A 19742-nucleotide genomic window follows, 5' to 3' on the forward strand; every position below is an offset into this window, starting at 1 on the left:
GAGAAACGTCAGCACAGGCAAAGCTTGAGGAGAGCGTTACTAGAAGTGCCAAGTTACAGCTGAGGTGGGTGACATCTGCTTAAAAAGATCTCAGCTATGCAAGACTCGTAAGTTAGGAACCCCAGTGCTTGCTTTTGAAGAAAAAAGCTTTGTAGCTTAAACAGAGTTAATTGTTCCACGTATTTTTGTGACTTATAACTCATCCAGTGGAAAATGCACAGCGGTTGGTAGGGAGAGGAGCTTGGAGATCCCAGGAGGAGATTGGGTCAGAGAAAAACATGCTTGCTTCCTTGTTCTCGCACCCTGGCAGCACGTCATTTGTGTTTTGAACAGCGCTGCCTCCCTGGGAATCTTCCACTGGAAAATGAATGCAGGTCAGAGTAGTTAGATATTAAAAAAAAAAAAAAAAAAAAATTATCTAGTCCTGTCTCACACATCTCTTGTGGCTACACCCATGAAAATTGCCGAGAGGTCACCTAAAAGGGCCTGTCTGGGAACAGAAGTGAGTGGAACGCGACTGCCGGGTGAGGGGTGTTGGTAGCCTTTCCTTGGCTGGTTTTTGGGAGATGAGTTATCACTGGGGACGATTTGGAAGATAACGCTGTGGCTCATTTACGCAAGCAACTTGCTGCACACTGTGTCAAGGTGTAGAAACGAGTGTGCTGTTACCGTCTGCATGGTTTTAGTGTGTTTGAAGAGCAATTTTGTGGCTATCCACTTTACATTCAGTGTGCTATACAGAGCCTCTGCTATCATCTGTTGAAATCCTGTGATAAGAGTGCTATAATTGGGAAGCTTAGTTGAAGAGTTGGGTGGGGGAAGCACTTATTTTCCTGAAGTATAGTGGATTTGTCAAAAGGTAAAGCATTCCCTGACTTGCTGCGTATTCCTAGAAGAATTTCATGATAGACGTCTTGGGTTACGTGAGAAGAGCAATGCTGTCAAAAAGCAGGAATACACTGAAAGGGGGAGGGGGACAATTGTTTCTATAGTAACAGGTGAATGCCAAAAAATCCTCCAAAACGGAGCATTCTGAAGAGGGGTTTTTGCTTCCTTTCTCCTGTACGAAGTTGCAATGAGAGAAGCGACTGTAGGACCTGTAAAGCGTGGACTTCACTGTAGGAAATGCATCTGTTTATCACTCCTAACCAAATCCAAGCAAGCTGCATGGATTTTTTTAGTAACACCTAGAGAAATAATTTGCTTTGGGAATATTAAATCTACTAAATATTTGCTGAACGAAGAAAGAATCTTAGGCAGAAGTGCGTCTGTAACGTTTTGCCTCACACTGGGGATAATGGCTGCAAATTTCTAGAGCTTCAGCTGTTTAATAAGGCATTCCCTCAGTCAGCCCGACAGCCAGGGCCAAGAACAGAAAAAGTACTAGCTGTATATAGATTTTTTTTTTTTTTCCCCAAACACAGAATAGACTTGTTATATAGCTCTTTATCTAGGTTTTTTGCACATGAACCAAGGGCTAGCATTTAATCTTTGTTCAGTACTACGAACATTTCATTTCACTGACCAGAGAAGTTACTGAATTTAGATAAAGTTGGCAATATTCAACATTGTATTTATCCGAACTCAGAAACAACTAGCACTTTCAGGAACAGCTAGAAAAGCTATGTTACATCTCAGCACTTTCATTATCTTTGAAGACACTTCAGTGTTTTTTGCCTCCCACAGAGGAGGAAATTTTTTTTTTTTTTTTTTTTTTTTAAATGCAATGTGCTAGGAGCACAGCATCAGCACCAGCAGGGATGCAGACTATCTGGAGGACCTTGGTCGGTAAGAAAGAGTAGCAGATGGTCTAACGAAAATATATTCAAACAAAACAACAAAAGTCCTGCACAGGGGATTTTTTTGTAGTAGTTGTTCACATTTTACTTTTATGTTGTTTATCGTCCCTTTCTGGTTAGATTACAATCTCTTCAGCACAGGAACAAAGTCTTACATGTTTATGCAACATTAGCACAATGGGGCCCCCATCTTGAAAAAGGGTTTTTTGGATACTGCTGCTACTCAAATAAATAGTGGTAATAATAATAATGTTCATAATGTCTGGTTTTAATTGTTGTGAAGGTTCCTTGAGCAAAAAGAGAGGTGCCTGAAATAGAACAGAAGAATTTTAAGTGAAATAAGTAAAACCCCATGATCTGTTGCATGTGATGCTTTTTAATTGAGTGTGTGTGTTTTGTAGATTTTTCTATAGAGCTCCGTTGTAGCCAAGTGTGTCTAACCACATCAGAGTTTTTACAAGGGTTTGTATCAGCGCATGTTGGGATTTACACTTAGATAGTAATGATGATGGCTAGCAGAGGCCTTGCAGCCTCGTCATTTACTTGCTGTCTGTTTTGCAGTGCAGAGAAGTGATACAAACTCTGCACGTGGACTCGTTTGGCTTTTCCTTCTCTACCAGTCATCGAAGCACGCCTGCGTGGGTTGCCGCCCACTCCCCTGCATACGTACCTGCCCGTTTTCTTCCAAGGCGCTGATTTGTAGTAGCCTTGAGTTTTTTCTCAGGTTTCAGTATTACAAACGTAATCGAGGGGCAGAGTAAACAGGGATGAACTCGGTTACATATGGCCACGCTGTGAAAAACGCAGCTTGTTTGTGTCTAGAAATTAGGTCAGGTTTTAATTGCATTGTCAGGGGTAGTTAGCACTTAAATAGCTTGCTTCACAGTATGAAAGGGAAAAAATGGATCTGCTATTACCTTTTTCTAGCACTTACAAAGATATAGTATGTATGTATGTATAAATGTAAAGTACAGTAAGTCTAGAAAGCCCTACAAACCTTTAACTACCTGGAAGTGCTTTCAGTTTTCTTCTTGACAAAATTAGCTTCTTTCTTCTTTTTTTTTATTTCCAGTAATATATCTTGTGGCATATCTACAGTGAACTTCTTTCACATCTGAGCGTTGCTATTCTAAATAGACAGACAAGTTTGCTTCACCTGAGGCAGAAAATAACATTTTCGATATATTTTTATGAACGCTTTTTTGAGTCTAGAAGATTTAGGAGCTGAACTTAAAGTCCATGATCACTTGACAGCGCTACCTCATGCTTCTGCCTCTGCCTGCCTTCCATAGCCCGAATCATGCTTTTGCCCTGCTTTTTATCCACAGAGGTTGTAGAAGTGAATAACCATGCCTGCTTGTCTTGCTGTACTGCACGGGGTCATCGATCTGGCGCTCTTCTTAACTGCAGTTCAGGTGAAGGATGTGATGGCAAAGAATTTATTGTTTCTGTGGTTATATGGCAGAGTATTCAGTTGTAATAATTTCAATTCCATCAATTTATTAACTGAGTTAATTTGGTTAAAGGCAGCTTCAGTTGCACCTTTGAGGGGGAATACTCTTACCAGGAGATGCACCTAGGTTGACTGTGAAGTCTGTGGTTTGTCTGGTGGAAAGCAGCCCTGAGCAGTCAGTGGCAGGGAACCCGTGGGCTGTGCAGTAATCGTCTGAAGGCATGGTACTTGGAAATGAGTGTTCATCTGTCAGCAATGGGGGTTAAGTGTCCGTTATTGGCTTGTTCTTTTTCTGTGGTTTGGAGAGGTTTTTGCTGTGGATTTTTGAAGTGGTCTGTATGAGCCAAGACTTCCCAGCAAACCACTCGCCTTCATCTCCACAACATACCCAAACCTCTCAACACTATCCCTATTTCTATGAAGATTAATTAAACTGTCAAAAATCATATCAAATGGCCTTCCCTCTGCAATACCAGCTTTGCCTAGGGTAAGTGTAACTGAAAAATAATTTCAAAATGAAAATAATCTTTTCCTTCTGTGGATAGTGTGTGCAGGTTTTAAGATCAGCTGTTGTGGTAAACTGATTTGGAATAGGAGAGAAATCAAAAGATACGAACTGGGTCTTGACTTGGTGCTGGTTTGGTATAAAGCAGGCAGTGTGAGACTGATTGCCGTGTTACAGCTACAGAGGCAAATTTGCTTATTGATAGCTGGGCTCCAGTTTTTATTCATAGCTGTAAGACATGTAGATCCCCACAGCCATTGCTTAAATAAAATTTGCTGATAGTGGAGACTTTCACTTAGCTGGTCAAGCCCACCCTAATCCTGAAAATTTTTGAATTATCTCCTTAAGGTTTAAATATTTTCAGCATATGTAAAGGAGAAGCACAGCAAGGGATGGATGGGACCTCGTTCTTTTTTTTCTTATCTCCTTCTAAAGTACCTTGCAGCTTTTCTGCTTACATGTGTGACAGTTATTAGAAAAAAATAAGATGTACAATAGACATAAAAATATCCCATGTGATGAAAGTGGCTTTGGATCCCAGCTGGTTTTGTATTTTCTTTCTTCTTGCAGCTCGTTTCTTCTTCTCAATTTTGACTTCTCTAGTTTTTAATAGTTGTAGTGTTAAAGTGAATTTTAGGATAAAAGGAAAATTTGGGAAGTGGAGAGACATAGATAATCCTATTTCCAGATAGCAAATGATGATCTCAATAATTCAGGATTCTCTTCACTCCCCACGGATTTAAAGGTGAATCGGCAACGTGCAAAATTAGTTGCAGCTACAATTGATTTCTTTGCACAAATACTTTGGTATGCATAAATACATAAGAAATTAAACAGCTGGCGCAGGGCCCCTGGTTTTGTGCAAATCTTAAGGCTAGGAGGATTTTTTTTTTTTTTTTTTTTTTTTTTTTTCAAGAATAAAAGAGCTAACTGTAGAAGGAACTTCTGTCAAAGGCATTATTAGGAGAATTCTGCTTCTGCAAGCTGATGGAAACCGGTGTGATTTTATACCAAGAGGAAAGATGGTCAGCAAAGATTACGCTGTTTCTCTTCAAGTCTGTCTGTCAGACATTTCTGAATATTCAAAATTAATCTGCTATGAAATGGTAAAATAGACTATTATCCACCAAAATGTGAGCACAGGTCGCCTCTTGTTGAGGTTCCTTAGACTTAAGTTTGTGTAGAGAACCGTTCCTGTGTAATTCTGTCTCTATTTCCATGTCTTCGCTATGGCAGACATACCCAAAGCAATGAGTCCTGCTTCTCTCAGGAGAAGGCTTGAGGCAATTTAGTGTGTGTTGCCAGAGTTCCTCCTGCCAGCTCGCCATCTTCGGTGAACCTCTGCAGGGTGCTCTTTTTTCTGCTTTTTCTGCAGATGGAGTCAGGTGTCTGGAGAGGGAAAGGAAGGAGAACCATTTTCAAAGCAAATCACAGAACACAAACCAGAAGAAAGCTGGGTGGAATAGGCCATACTCTCACTGCAGTAACTTTTGACTTCCTCTGAAATCCGCAACATGGTCTAGTTTTGCCAGAAAAGTCCTGAATTAAATCATTTGCAAAAGCTTCAGGGAAGAGGTGTCTCGCACAGGTTGTACTCTGCTTGCATTTTCTGATGTGGAAGAGAAGCCGGAGAGGCACCTCTGCATTTCGGTAGGCAGCCACGTGTGAAGGGCGTCTTCCACCGCGGGGAGCTGGCACTCACCGGGGCACTTGAGCTGGGCCCAGCGTGGTTTTGTGCAGGGTATCGTATGCAGGTGTGTACACCTTCCCCCACTGACTGAGAAGATAGATTATTAGAGAGGTTGTTTGCTCTTTGTTGGCAACTCTTCCGTGTGAATACAGGCTAAAGATGGACTGGTGTGCTGTGTTGCATTTCACGGTGTGTTGCTTGTCATACTAGCAAGCAAAACTAGTCTCTGGATGGGAAATAATAGAATCAGATTAAGAATTTCTTACTACCGTCTTCTGGACGCTCACTCCCCCCAGCATCACTGCTGCAGAGGACCTTCTAAGCTACGGCTGTGCCAGTGTCCGACGCGGCTTTGTACCAACGAATTACTTAACACTACTCTTTTTTTCTTTCTCTCTGCGTAGACTTCTGTGTGGAAGAATGTTTGCACCAGCTCGTGTGATGTAATAAAGACAACTAAAATCTAGTATGACTTTTGTACGTATAGTTGCCTGTAATGAAAGTTAGGTGTTAATTTGGGAAGGCACACAATAGGGGTATTGTAATTTAGCAGTAGCTGACATGTCTCTCAAAACTCAAAGTAGGTTGTACTATAAATACAGCCTCTTGTTTTGCAATTGACATTTTGCTAGTGGGTGGCTAATTGCTAATTTGAAGGGAAATAGACCAGAGATCTAATATTAATAACTAATTAATAGTTATGTGGATATTTTAAGTCTATTTTTCTGCTTATTTATAGGCATTCATTATTCATCTGTGCTGTGTATCCTTCTTTGCATACATGTTTAATTCTGAAACTTCTGCTTCAGTAATGGGCACGCTTATGTGCCTTTGCAATCAAAAGCTTGAAAGCAGAGTTGGCTGTATTTCTCAAAACCACTTTCTGAGGATGGTGATTTTGAAGTAAAGGCACTTAAACTACTTTAAGAAAAGCCTCCCTCCCGCACCAAGGCCTAAAAGGAAAGGCGATGGTGCGTTGCTGACATATCACCTTAATTTGTGAGTCCTGAATCAGCACCTGTGCGATGTGTTTTCCTGTGTATACAGTAAAACACAGGGCAGTTTTTAGGCCTCTGTTGGAAGTGGGTAGCTCATAGACAAACTGAAGAGGAATAAAAATAAGAAGAGACATTTCACAAGGAGCTTGATCTTTTGGGATCAGAGTGAAACACAGCATTCAAGCGCACATCACTTCTCACAGCGCACGTGTTACTGTACCACAGAGATGTTATGTTCTGGTTTGCTTTGATGGGAAAAATTTCCACCTAGGTTTGCATCTCAGCTACCTATTCACCTTGCCTCTTGCCTTCTCTCTCCCACTTAGTCATCTGTAAATTAATAACTGTGTGTGATACGTGTCCTTTTAATGAGATTTTACATGAATTTATAATAAGGCAGGAAGATTATATGAGAGATGCATTATACTTTGCATGTGCTTTGTGGCTTTAGTTCTGTTTTGTCGTATATCCAAACATATTAAAATGCATTTCAGCAGACTTGATAGAGCAGTGCTGCGATACACTGGGCTGTGACTGCTGTGGAATTTGTGTACGGTGTCTTTGTATCTCGTCCCTCCTGTGAGAGTAACTTGCTGTGAGTCCTCAACTCACAGGGAAAAAAAAATTGTTTCCCCATTATCTATAGAGTTTACGTTACTCATTTAGCTGGCTGTCCTAGGAGGTTTCAGCTGTGTCCTGGAAAGCGTTTGCTATTGCTGGGTTAAAACTCTCCTGGCTGTTATCTGTGAAACCCACCTGGTAGTGGAAGCATCAGCTGTACCTTCGACCACGCACTGCATCTTCTGCATTAAGGTCTTCTCGGCATTTGTTGCAAGAGTGAGGAAAAAACCCATGTTAGTGCCAGGTGTCTAACAATGGGCAGATGTACTTTTCTGCCTTTTAATACTGTGTACTTTGGAGGGGAGGGTGCTACAGCTATTTGCTTGTTGGAGGGCACGATTGTTGATGATAGAAGAAGCGTAGTGCAGGGCTTTGAGCTTCCATAGCCCTCCTGGCAACTGCCGGTGCCCTCCCAAAGGTGATGAGCTCTTCGCATCTTGTCTTTGCGGCTGGTCTCCCCAGAGCTGTGTCGGTGCATGTGTTTCAGCGTAGTTCATAGCATCATAGTAGTGAAGGACAGGCTCTTTGCAGCAAGCTTCTTGCTTCCATTTTCTTGCAGATATCCAAAGATTTCAATTTTAAGGTGGTGTTTTTTTTCTGGCTCTTGTGTACTTCACTGTGCACGGTACAGCTCTGGGCAGAGAACCAAACGAGAACAACTTGCTGTGTTACTGATACGGTGAGCTTAGCTGGAGGCATTGGTGTTTCAGGCATCGCTTGGGATCCAGGCCGTTTCAAAAAGTGCTTAAGGTTCAGTTGTTCTCCATTGATAAACCGCAGCTGGTGGTGTTGGTCGGGTTCACAGTGCTCTGAGGATGAACCGACACTGCTGAAGCACTCACTTGCTCCAGTGATGAGAGTTGTATGTGAAGGCAGATAGTTAGGCCCACGTTTAAACTCTGCAGGACACTTGAAGCGTGATTTCTCTCATGTCACATCCAGTTTGAGGCATGTTGGGGGTGACTGTCAGTGGTTTGTTTCACACTTGTTGTCTCTGTATATTTTTCTGACTTTTTGCATGGCAGTACTTATTATTTTCAGCTCCACGTGACTCAGGGAATATTATATCTATCATAGGATCATTAAGGTTAGAAAAGACCTCTAAGATCATTAAGTCCAACTGTCAACCCGTCACCACCATGGCTGCTAAACCATGTCCTGAAGTGCCACATCTACACATTTTTTGAACACCTCCAGGGATGGTGACTCCACTACTGCCCTGGGCAGCCTGTTCCAATGCCTGACCACTCTCTCAGTGAATAAATTTTTTCCTAAAATCCAATGTAAACCTCACCTGATGCAACATGAGGCCATTGCCTCTTGTCCTATCGCTAGTTACATGGGAGAAGAGACCAACACCCACCTCACTACAACCTACTTCCAGGTAGTTGTAGAGTGATAAGGTCTCCCCTCAGCCTCCTCTTCTCCAGACTAAACAGCCCCAGTTCCCTCAGCCGCTCCTCGTAAGCCTTGTTCTATCCATTCTATCCATAAGACTTGTTCTATCCATTTGCTTATTGTGTATAGTCCTGTATGTAATGTAGTCCTGTTGATGTCACTGTAATCATGAGAATCCGTCACAAGGTACACACTTAATCTGCCAAGATTTATAGACAAACTTCAAGATACTGTAGTAGTTAAAAAAAGTCTCTAATATGTTAAAGTACACATCTTGCATTTCAAGTGGCAAGTTCCAGGTTTTCTCCCCTGCTAAGAAGCATATCTGCATCTGGGCAATCCTGCTTGTCCTTGTAATATTTACTTGTTAATCTTTTCTACCAAAAGCAGTAAACTGTATTTGTCAAAGTACTAATGTAGCAGGGCACGACACTTGAAGCATTTTCGAAATTACCTGTATGCCAATCCTGGTACTGCAGTGAAAGTATCTAACAAATACCGTGCTCTGGGAATACTAAGCAATGAGTGTTGTATAAAGTTCTTGTGTATTGAACTGCTGCCAGCCTACCAACAAGTTCAAGTAACTCCAAATGCCCCGTGAAGGATTGCAGGCAAGGGCGATGGACGGGTGCGTGTGTTGGAAGTAAGCAAGTTCATGAGTAACTGCCACACCTACAAAAGTTTGAGGTATCGGACTTTTTAATGGCTGGGTTTCTTCTTTGGTTTGGATTTATAGGCTTGCAATATATTCTTCCATCTGAATGAATTTTTTACCTTTTTTTCTTGAGTTCATCTCGTGTTCTGTAAGTATCTCAGTACGTCCTTTTTCAGTGTTTACAGGTCTCAAGATGGTATTTTCCTACACAAACATGTAACTTTCTGAATAGCATCAAAAATTAGTGTTCTTTGCAAGCATTTTTTTTAATCAAGTAATGTAACTTGGATATTTTTCAGTGTAATTGGAAGATGTTTTGGATTACTGTCTTTAGGCCAATACAGCCAAGAAACCAATTATAGGCATGGTTAGAAAGCGATAGCATGCATTAGTCAGATTATAACAAGATTCCAATAATCTAAAATTGCTGCATGACAAATTAGTTTGTATAGATTTTGACAGTTGTTGCCTTTAATAAACTAAATTATTAAGCAATACACAGCTGCAATGCTTCCAAAATTGGAGAAAAATAGACTCTTATTTCCTTGTCAAAATCTTTTCCATAGAGTAGTACCGCAGATATTGGTAAACCCGGATTGAGTTGTTCAGTTGACTTTGTGAATCTGTCTGTCCCAAGATGATTTTTGTCTCCATGAGTAATGATACACGGATTATAAGAGTTACTTTAAAGGCTTTGTCAGGCACCTTGTTTTTTGCTGTTAGTCCTGACCGATGTGTTCAGTGTCATTTGGACTGGCATTTAGTAAACTAAGGTTTGGGTTTTTTTAATGTAATGTATGAATAAATGGTGACTAATGCTGCCTGTTTATTTTCACTACAAACCTGAGCAAAGAATTTAACTCGAGTCTCCTGAGAGAGTGCAAGAGCTATCTATGTTGTAACTCCATACACCTGTTGAATTGGAACTCTGACATCGAAGAACCTGTCTTTCCTTCTAGTAAAGTGTTACTACAATGCTATAAAATAAAGCAAAAACTACCTAAATTCTAGAAACTGGGATATTCAGTCAGGAGCTTTATTATGCTTTCATGTCCTGAGCTATGTTCTAGCTGCAGGTTTGAGAACCGCTGTGGCTGCCAAATGACACTCTACATTGGCAAGTATCTTATTTTAGTGATATGGGCTTTAATTAGATATGAAATAATTGTGATATAGTCAGCTTTTAGTCAAATTTAGGACCAAGTCCCACTATTTTTACATGCATATCCAAGCAAATGAAAGCCCAGTTTGAGGTGTGTGCTCCATCCCAGAAGTGCCACTTGAGATTTGTTCAAAAGGAACCAAGGCTCCTGCAAGACACGGTCACTGTCTGGCCGTTTGGCTCCTCCCTTCTCACAGTCTAAGAACAGCCAGGGCAGACCTTTTTTCTGAGTGTCTTTGGCTGTGTTTCAGCTCTTGCAGTTTTCCTCTGGGAGAATATGGTGGCACTGGCGTAATGGGGGTAAATGGAAAGATGAAGGCTGCTCGTTTTCTGTATTTGTGGTGTGGGTGAACCTCTGGTCATCATTTAAGAAGCAGGCACAAAGTACGTAGCAGCCTTCTGCTCTGGGAATGGTGACAATGATGATGGTTGATGCTGTGAGGTAAGCTGCTAGAGATTGTGTGTAGAATGGCAAGGTAAAAAAAAAAGAATTGGAATATCTCTCAAATAGAAAGAATGAGAATTTCAGTGTCTTGTTTCCAAGACAGTCTGAACAAGTAACTTACTGAAATGTATATGTAGTGTCCTATGACAGACAGTACATAAGGAATCTATAAAAAAACAGCAATACGCGTCAGCTTCTAGGTGATATGCGACAAAATACTAAAGGAAAGAAAAAAAAAAAAGGAAGGGAAAAAAGCCTGTCTTCTGTGCATGAAGAGTAATGGGACAATAGGAAATGGAAATCACTTTGCTGCAGTTCTCTACTTCTTGCATTGTTTCCATTTACTGTTTGAAAGACATATCTCATCTGAAGGATGCACAACACAATAAAGCTCAAAAACCTGTCTGCTCAGTATACGCACCAGTCAGAGCTCATATAGATGTACACACTGCTTCTTCCCTGGTGTGCCCTCAGCAGCCAGTCAAATACAAGACAATTTGAGCACCATCAGTGCACTCTGAGAATATCCTCTGCGCTGGTAATGTATGACTTTTTACATCATTAAAAGGATGAACTATGGAAATGACAGTGGAAAAGGAAGAGAAGAAAAGATGGGCGTTCAGTTGGGACATTGTCTGGAGGTAGCAGAACATTAGTGTTATACAGATAAAGACCTTAAACTTCATAGCTGCATTTTCAGAACCTGGAATAACTGTTTTACTAACAAGTAATGTGTAATTACACGTGAAGATGCAATACAGCTGAAGCTTTGCTTGTCTGTCGTGTTTTAATCCATGACTGGTTGTCATCTGCCTGGAGAGCTTCATGGAAAATGTTAGTTGTCTGGGCTGTGAGCTTACGGGATAAAATTTTCCTGGATTTTTTTTTTTTTTTTTTGGTTGAGTATGGTTATGACCCAAAGACTTGTAAACTTCTGTAATGCTCACACTTCCCTGCATACATTTTTGAGTACCTGAGTAGTGTCGCTCAGAGTGCCTTTCAGCGGGATGAGGATTGTTAGCAGTTTTGGAGTCTTACTCTGCTATGAGCATTTCTGTTTTCTCCTGAAACTACTGTGTCTGCTGTTACTAAGGAAATGCCACTTATATTGTGTTTACTTTGTGATCATAAATATTATTTAGTGAATTGCGATTTCAAACTTTGCATGTGATAAATGATTTATTGTCAGCTTAGCTTCTGATGCTGTGTTTGGTTGTGCTGTGTGTAAGGTTCTGAATTACAACATCATATTTAGCAATCAGTGCGATCCTACTTGAAAACTATACAGGTTTGCTTACGTTTTGTAGAGCATTTCTAAGAGGCCAATGTGAATTTTTCAGCCCATGATTTTTTTTTTTTTTTTCTAAGCCACCTCTCCTGTTAGTTGCATTTTTCTCAGGTGTGGCAAAAAGGGATCTGTGGTGCTGTTTGCAGAGTCAAAATGGAAAAAAGCAAATCTTGTTTTTGTAGATGAATCAACCCTTGTTTCATTAACGCATTACTTGGATTACTTTCTCTGCTGGTGACATTTGTTGGTCAGATGCTCTTTGAAATAGAGGGATTAGAAGGAATAAGTGGTAGCGAGCAGATCAAGTGTCACGGAGGTAACATTTGGGTTTATGCAAATAGAGGAAGAAGCAGACCAGAAGTTAACGCTGTGCTCGGAGGCCCGACTAAAAATAAGGCCTTATTCATGCGTTGAGCTCTCTGAAGATCCAAACACGTGCGTTGCTATAAGTTCAAGAGAGAGACTTACATTTTTGTTTAATGTCAGTTTATACTGCATTCTTTTTCTGTACTCCCGCATTTCATCGCCTTGGTAGCAGTCTTTGCTGTAGTCGTACTCATTATACAGAAAGAGAACAACGTCAAATAGTATTAACGGGTGGTCCAGTGGGGAGGACAGCAGTAAACAATACTTCCTGAAAGCAGATCATTTCTCTCTCCCTGATGGGCCACATTCAATTTATAAAATGTGCACCAGTACTTTTTACGAGCATATAATTTACTTTTTTTGTCTTTTTTTCCGTAACTATACATGATTTAATATCAAAACAAACAAAACCCCTAGATAATAATTCAAAAAAGAAATGTTACTTGGTTATTAAAAATCCATTTTGATTATTTTTAAAAAAATTGTGTTGACTTAAGAAGTCCCAGTCTGATAGCAGTAAGGATTTCAACTGCAAGTCATGGAAGAGAAGAATCTACAATGGAAACCGCTGCCCAAAAGCTTGGGAGGGCTGCGAACAAAGCTACCATTTGAAGAGAGTGAGTCAGTCTAGTTTAGATAGCTATATTCCTTTAGAGAAGTTCAAGACATGCTTTTCCCTGTATTTCTTTCAGTTAGCAAAATGAAAACGGTGGTGGGGAAAGCCCCCCACCCATGAAATGGCTGAACAGGAGTTGATGCTGATGAAGGAGCACCCCCAGTGGCAGGTGAACCCAGCGTGGCCGTCTCGGGTACCCCGGCCTCCTCCTTCACCGATGTTAATCAACTACTTCGAGAAAGAGAGTAACATTTGCACAGAATCTTTTTAAATTTACCATTTCTATTGCTGTCCTGTGCCAAAACAAGTGCAATCTGTTTACATGTGGCATCATCACGTGTAGTGGTGATAGTGTGGTAAAATTCCTGCTCTGTAATTAATTTTGAAGTGGGGAAGTAGTGTATAGTTTTGTATGTGCTTTTTAAATACATAGATATTTTAAGCTGCAGAGGGAAAGATTTCATGCTGATGATGCACACATTCTTATGGAGTGTGAGCATTTTAGTAACGGGTACAGTCGTTAAACTTGCCAGTTAGCGTCACGTAAAACATTGGGTTCTCAAAATCATCCACATTTTTGCAGTGTTTTCTGTTCTTGTCCTCTCCCTGAGGCTGGTAAATCTCTTTAGCCTTCCCCTTCCTCCTCAACTGTTATTTTTTTCCTGGAGACTGTAGATTTGCAGTTTGATTCTTTTCAGATTCTCTAAAATGTAGATAGGCATCTGGTGAGGGGGGAGAGGGGGAGAGACTGAGCATGTAACTACGACGCAATCCAGACAATTACTGCAGAATCAAAGTTTGAAAAGTGGATATAGTAAGGGAAATTGGTTATAAGTGAGCACCCTGTGATGTGCTCCATTTCATCACATTGCTTGGTGGGGGTATAATTAAATGTGAAATTTTTATCCTGCGTGCTGCAAATCTGTGCACGTCACTAATTTATATTAAAAAAAAAAAGTGAACGTATTCTTTCTATGTAACGTGTAAGTCTCTGCAGCACATGCAAGAACTTGTATTTATTAATGTGAAACAAGATGAAAATGTTTCCAGGATAAATACAATTTAGGGGATTCTGTGACGTTCACATTATGTGATGCACGTGACTGCAGAAGTAGCTGGCTGTTGGGATCTGCCTGAAAAATTACTTTTGTCACTTCATCATTCTTAGAAGACCTGTGAGATTGGGCCGTGTGTTTGATTCTTGCTGTGCGCCCCTCAGCCCTCGCCATCCCAGGGCAAGTGAGTTCACTGTGAACAGGTTGCCTGCTGCTGTTGTAGGGAGGCTAACGCGGTGGTGGATTTCTAGTGCTCAGTGGTTTTCTGCATGCTGTGTGGTGGGGAGGAAAGGAATTCCTCCTAAAGCAGCGTCTGGTGAGGTGCGGCAGCACGCTGCTCTCCCGAAGGGCCTCCTGGTTCCTTCTCCTATTTGGCATCATTTTGGGGGTAATACCTGAAAGAGAGTTTACTCTAAATGAATGAATAATACTTAATGTAGACATAGAATGCACAAAGTTCAAAGCATGTAAGTGTTGAAACTTATTGCTCCCTCTTGTTTGTTCAGCCAGCATGGCCAACATTCCCTTTTAATGACCTTTTGCGCTATCGTTCATCTTGGAATTAAAATTTTCTAAGTGTTTTAAACTTTGCTTCTGATTTTTTTTTTTAATTAAATTTTAGCAATACAGTTGATATATACAGTCAAGTTCGGAGAAATAATCAAGGCAGTACATAATAGCCTAGCAGAGAATTAAAATTACATTAATATAGGGTCAGGACCTTCTCACTTGTCTTGTGAGCTGCTGTCAGTAAGTGTTGTTACAGAACAGGACCAGGACTCTTTTCAAGTCCAGGGTGCTGGTGCTGGAGTGTTTTTCTTAGAAACGTAGTAATGAATAAACTGACTTTTATTATGAGGAAGGTGATGATCTCCAAGTGATGCTTTGTAGCATTTACTTCTCGCACCTCTAGGTCATGGTATTTATATCTTCTCATTCTGAAAAGGAGAACCATTAGTATGTAAGTATTAAATAATAATTAAATATTAATTAAACAATTGCTGCATTTTCCCTGTATGTGGAGGAGTGTAGTGCCATCAGTGTTCAGGGCGTTCTCCCTTCTCTCACCTGGGGCGCTTCCCATGGTTTTGGAGACCGATGTCCACTCAGCTGATGGAGGCTCTGTGGGAAGGAGGGAGGAGAAGTTTATTTTAATCCCTTGGGAATTTAAACATGGAAAATGATCGCTGACCAAAATATTCTGTAGTTCCTCAGTCAAAACAAGGAAAAAACATTTTTAAGTCTTACTCAACTTAGTAACAGACTAAATAGCAGAGCGTTTCTTAGAGGTCAATGATTATTTTTAAGATGATGGAAAGTCTTACATGCTACATGCTGTTTAAGGCACATGTTACTTTCCTTGGTTTTAGTCGTTGTTTTAAGAAGGTGTTTGGGAAGTTTCAGTGTTACTTGTAATGTATTTTGTGAGCCTTCGTGGCTGGAATTTGGTATTTGGAGAATAGTTCTTTGTTTTCCTGATCCTCTTCTGTTTGGGGAAGGGTTGTCTGTCTTACTGTTAAGTATGTCCTGCTTCAAACAGATTATTTTTTTGATATGTGGATTCTTTTCTTGTGGTGCCCAGACAGTGTTCCTGCACTCTTACCTTCAAACCTTTCTCCTTAATCCCTTAGTTTGCGTAAAATCACTCTCTTACGATTAATCTGTAATTAATATTGGTGACAAATATAGGATCAGAAATTGTTCTGATCACAGGTGTATAACATACTTAACTCCTAGGGAGCATTTAAGTTTTGAAGTCACTTGTGGAAATTAGCTCCATGAGGACGTTTTAACGATTCTTTCATGTAACATGTTCTTTTTAATTTGTTGGTGTTAAATTCAGATCCCAGATGGTCAATTTTGAAAACACTGGGGGATTTGATCATGGCCTCGTGCTTCCTATTTTTCATCTTGCTATTGAATCATTTTAGCTGTATACTTTAGCTAACACTGAAGAAAGTTACTGCATCCATACTTAGCCATTTATTAACTTTCATCTGGATTCTTGTGAAGTTCCCCTTTGTCAATGTGGGGGGGCCAAAAAGACCAGAAATTCCTTTAAAGCGAATGCTCTGTTCTGTGGTAGGGTTTTGTTTTCAACGAAGAGCGAGAAGAGGATAGAGTTTAAACTGTGCCTGTAATTTTTTTTTTAATACATTCCATTTAAGTAATCAGAAGATGGTCTTTAATTTTTGTTCATTTATTATTAAGCCTAAGCATATATTGTAATCAGTAGGAAACAATGTCGTTTTAATGCTTTCAGTAAAAAGACTGGTAGAAAAATAGCTTTTATCCTTTTTTCATCCTTTAAAGTCAATATTGATAGAAACTATCATAATATGGTTTGTGTTACAGGTGGTGTAATACCAAGGGCTGTACTGCTGCCACATCACAATTTTGTGGGGTTTCAGAGAGTAGTTCTGGTAAGGACACTCAATGATTTATCTATTTGTTTGTCATAAAAGTGGACTGATAGTTTGGAACAACTTAGTAATTGCAATTACGTGCATTTACAGTATTTGTTAGGTATCGGTTTCTGCAGTCCACTGAATCTTTACATTAAGTGTTCTTTTATTCAGTGGTCTCTAACAGCTCCTTTTGGAGCTCTTACTGTCTCGTGTAAATCCATATTCATTTCGTTGAGAGTTGTTGTGATATAACACGTCCATTCACAGCATGGAAATATTAATAAATAGAGCTTCTGACAAAACACCTTGTAAAAACGGCAACGTCTGCTTGAAGCATGGAGTCACTATTGCCTAGCGTGCATCATTTGTTTAAAAAGGGGTAAAAGTTACTGTGTTTGGATTATAGTATGTTGTTTTCAAGTACTAAAGTCTTGGCTTGCTAAAGGAGAATATGAATATGTTGTTCAGAGGGCAAATATCCAGACCATGTGCAGTCACGATTTTGCAGTTGTTTTCTTTAAGTAACTGCAATTCCTCTATCATTTCTTTTGATTTTGCATACTTGCCTCAAACATATTTTTTTATCTCTTCTCCATGGCTAGAGTTACAAGGGAGACGAGGTTGCCTTACTTTTTCTAATAAAGGGAAAATTCATTCTGAACCAGTCTACTAACAGCCATGCTTAAGTATTGTGCAAGAGCACAACTGAGTGTTTGTTCTTTCAGCAGGGGATAACTGATACCACATTTGTATCTGTAGAATTTTTAATATATGCCATAATTTAACAAATGTCTTGTGGGTGTAGCAGATGTCTTTTTTTTCCCCTTTTTTAAAAAAAAACACCTCACAATCCCTTAAAGTTTTTAGCAAGCTCTCTGTGTACTGTCTTAGGTCTATAGAGGGCACTTACAGACAGAGGGAGTTTGTTTTGGCAAACCTTATCTTGCGAGTAGAGCCCCAGAAGGTAGAGCGGGATGTTGCAGACTGTTCTTTATGGCCCTGCTCTTTCAGGGAACTGTTGGACTGGCTCTGCTCCAACAAATCACTTAAATAATTGAAGTCAATGGGGCTAGAATATGTTTAAATATTCTTCTGGATTGATCTGTATACTTTCACAAGAGCTTTTTTTTGGTTTTCTGAAAACAAGGTGAGGTGCACTAGGACTTCATAATGGGATTCTCTAGTCAACCTAAGGAACTAGCAGTACGTCTTTCTGTATTGGAGGTATTGGGGGGGGGGGGAGAAGAGGCTTGCTTGAGAAGGCTCTGGAAGCTGATGAATTTAAGGAATCGAAAGGATGCTCTTTGAAGACATGAGTGAATTGGTGTAAAGACTGAAGCCATTTTCTCTGCTGTCATTGCATTAGATTGGTCTATCTGAAATATCTGGGCGTGTGCTATTCACACTGTATGGTTTCCAGCTCTATAGGTATGTAGAACCTTGAGCATGCACAAATCATGCATGTAGACTTAGAGTTTCTAGATCTTGGAGTGGAAGAAAATGGGCTTTCAGATGTATGTGAGAGAAATAGCATGGTGAAGTTCTGAGTAGCATTACTCAAAAACGTTAAAAGGCAATTTTGCAAAGTAAAGACATCACAGCTTTATAAATATTGTAAGAAAAGAAAGATGATGGGAGCTCTTGAGTCTGAGAAATACTGAAAATTTTTCAAAATGTTGTGAGCAATTTATGCAGTACTTATTAAAGTATAATGTCATATGGAGAAGTCATGGACTTCTTCCTCTCATCTCCTTATTTTCAAATAATGCTTCTGTTACTGGAAATGGGCAAGCAGAATTTTTCAGGTTGTTCTAATGTGTGAGGTAAGGTAAAGATAACCTAACATGGTGGGGGTTTTTTCCTTTTTTTTTTTTTTTTTTTTGAAAAGCCATCCTATCTAATTTATTTATATCTGAACTAGCAGAAGTAGTTACTGTGATTGCTTAATTCTGCAGAAAATGGAGTACAGGTCGTTTGTGGGACAATTTGAGGACTGTTTCAGTGCAGCTGCCTGTCTAGTAGTAGCCTGCAGTTATAGGACGTGGTGTATTTCCATCTCTGCTGATGTTTTAACTTGACTAAGCAAAACTGTTTTCTCTGCACAAAGCTATGATCATGTGCCCAACTGTACCAGTAGAGGAGACTGTTTAATTCAAAATAGAATCATAGAATCATAGAAAGTTTTGGGTTGGAAGGGACCCCTAGAGGTCATCTAGTCCAACCCCCCTGCAGCGAGCAGGAACACCGCTAACTAGATCAGGTTGCTCAGAGCCCTGTCCAACCTGGTCTCGAATGTTTCCAGGGATGGGGCCTCCACCACCTCTCTGGGCAACACGTTCCAGTGTTTCACAACCCTCATTGTAAAGAATTTCTTCCTTATATCTAGCCTAAACCTACTTTGTTTTAATTTAAAACCGTTACCCCTCGTCCTGTCACTGCTGTCTCGGCTAAAAAGATTGTCCCCATCTTTCCTATAGGCTCCCTTTAAGTACTGAAAGGCTGCAATCAGGTCTCCCCGCAGCCTTCTCTTCTCCAGGCTGAACAAGCCCAACTCTCTCAGCCTGTCCCCATAGGAGAGGTGCTCCAGCCCTCGGATCATTTTTGTAGCCCTCCTTTGGACCCGCTCCAACAGTTCCATGTCCTTCTTGTGCTGAGGGCTCCAGAGCTGAAGGCAGTACTCCAGGTGAGGTCTCACCAGAGCAGAGTAGAGGGGCAGAATCACCTCTCTCGACCTGCTGGCCACGCTTCTTCTGATGCAGCCCAGGACACGGTTGGCCCTCTGGGCTGCCAGCACACATTGCCGGCTCATGCCCATCCTTTCGTCTATCAGTACCCCCAAGTCCCTCTCAGCAGAGCTACTCTCGATCCTTTCGTCCCCCAGCCTGTATTGATAGCGGGGATTACCCCGACCCAGGTGTAGGACCTTGCACTTGCCCGTGTTGAACCTCATGAGGTTCACACAGGCCCACCTCTCCAGCACCTTCTAATGGAGGGGGGGTCCTTATCGGTCAGATGATGTATTTTCAGATTTTTGAATAGTTTGCTTCTAAAGAATTAATTCAAAAATTAGTGAGAACAGATGTCTGATGTTGCCCTAAGCAGTCAGAAAGAAAGAGGAAATGTCCTGGGTTTGAACTTTTTATCTTAATTAGATCCTTTGTGACCTTCAGCCCATTTGATAAGAGTTTCTTCAGTAGACTCTCCTGCTTCTATTGTACAAAGCCAACAGTTTTAAATTGTAAGGTTATCCTGTGTGTGTATAGGCACTCATGCAAGTAGTTGC

The 19742-nt window shown here is 40.5% G+C and overlaps 1 protein-coding gene across 2 annotated transcripts in view; it reads left to right on the top strand.

Annotated features, from left to right (window-relative positions):
• Nucleotides 1-19742, top strand: part of TBL1XR1 (TBL1X/Y related 1) — a 119935-nt gene that overhangs the window by 62568 nt on the left and 37625 nt on the right. Inside the window, exon 3 of one of the 2 annotated variants that reach the window (XM_075418299.1) lies at nt 16407-16474. The exons of the other annotated variant lie outside the window; for it this stretch is intronic. The gene's annotated coding sequence lies outside the window, so the exon portion shown is untranslated. The remainder of the gene's footprint in view (nt 1-16406; nt 16475-19742) is intronic. 2 annotated transcript variants of the gene reach the window in all.

Source organism: Opisthocomus hoazin, chromosome 4, assembly GCF_030867145.1.
Source record: "Opisthocomus hoazin isolate bOpiHoa1 chromosome 4, bOpiHoa1.hap1, whole genome shotgun sequence".
Classification (NCBI taxonomy): Eukaryota; Metazoa; Chordata; class Aves; order Opisthocomiformes; family Opisthocomidae; genus Opisthocomus; species Opisthocomus hoazin.